Raw genomic sequence first — 1,334 nt, forward strand, 5'->3', positions numbered from 1 at the left:
CCCATCCCAAAGGTCCTCTCCCCACTAATTGGTGGAGATGCCTTGAGTGTTTTCATTTTGAATTTTTGGTTTAAGTATTGGATTTATAGGTCATGGTGACAGTACAGTTACGGTGCACTGAATCATAGGCAAATTGGTGTCCAGAGCATCGTGAACAGAGTAGCATGAGAGAGTCTACCATATTGTCAAAATTTGACCAAGCAAGTCCCTGAGAATATGGGGCAGAGGACAGGTGATTCTGATAGACTCACCAAGCACAGGGCAGGGGGGTTCCTCATTGCAACAGGGGAGGAAATAAATGCAGTTTGGGGGGGAATCCTATTGATAGAGTCCTCGTGATACTTTTTCATGGGGACAAGTATAAATAGTAAATGGGAGATAATAGCAAACGCCCTTGAGGATTCTAAACTCCCTGGTATATGCATTTTTTCAAGCTTATATAAGTACGTCCAGCTATCTGTCATTAACTATTTGTAAGACTGTCCCAATCTGAGTCATGTAGAACATTTTATAGGCAGACTTTAGAAAAATGCATGACAGGGGGCACCTGGGTGGCTCAGTCGGTTAAGCGTCCGACTTCGGCTCAGGTCATGATCTCACGGTTCATGGGTTCACGTCCCACCTCGGGCTCTGTGCTGATGGCTAGCTCGGAGCCTGGAGCCTGTTTCTGATCCTGTGTCTCCCTCTCTCTCTGACCCTCCCCTGCTCATGCTGTCTCTCTCTCTCTGTCTCTCTCTCAGAAATAAATAAAACACTCTTTCTCATTGCTATGTAGTATTCCATTGTATAAAAAAAAAATAAAGAAAAACAAAAATGCATGACAGGAGGGGCACCTGGGTGGCTCAGTCGATTAAGCATCTGACTTCATCTCAGGTCATGATCTCACAGTCTGTGGGTTCAAGCCCCGCATCTGGCTCTGTGCTGACGGCTCAGAGCCTAGAGCCTGCTTCAGATTCTGTGTCTCCCTCTCTCTCTGCCCCTCTCCACTTGCACTCTGTCTCTCTCTCTCTCAAAAATAAATAAACATAAAAAAAATAAAAGAAAAATGCATGACAGGAATGAGAAATTGTTACTGAGTCAGGAAGGACTACATGACTATAAACTGAAAGCAGAATAGAATTGATTCTTTTTTAATTTAGTGACATAAACTTGGAGGAATGTTTGATTAAAGAGTGCTCATAAATTTCTGAATATAATTGTGGGAAATTTTGAACAGTATAAATATTAAATATTAAAATTGAACATTTGTACTATAAAATAAATAGGTTTTTAAGGATTACAGAATGGAAGTCTGAGTAGCAAATTTGACATATGCTGTCATTATTACTGTATTA

The 1,334-nt window shown here is 41.2% G+C and overlaps 1 protein-coding gene across 1 annotated transcript in view; it reads left to right on the top strand.

The window, feature by feature from the left end:
- The window catches only part of LOC144216192 (dystrophin-like), a 68,178-nt gene that overhangs the window by 55,659 nt on the left and 11,185 nt on the right, over positions 1 to 1,334 (top strand). The window lies entirely within an intron of this gene.

This window comes from Crocuta crocuta, unplaced genomic scaffold (assembly GCF_008692635.1).
Source record: "Crocuta crocuta isolate KB4526 unplaced genomic scaffold, BGI_CrCroc_1.0 scaffold598, whole genome shotgun sequence".
Lineage (NCBI taxonomy): Eukaryota > Metazoa > Chordata > Mammalia > Carnivora > Hyaenidae > Crocuta > Crocuta crocuta.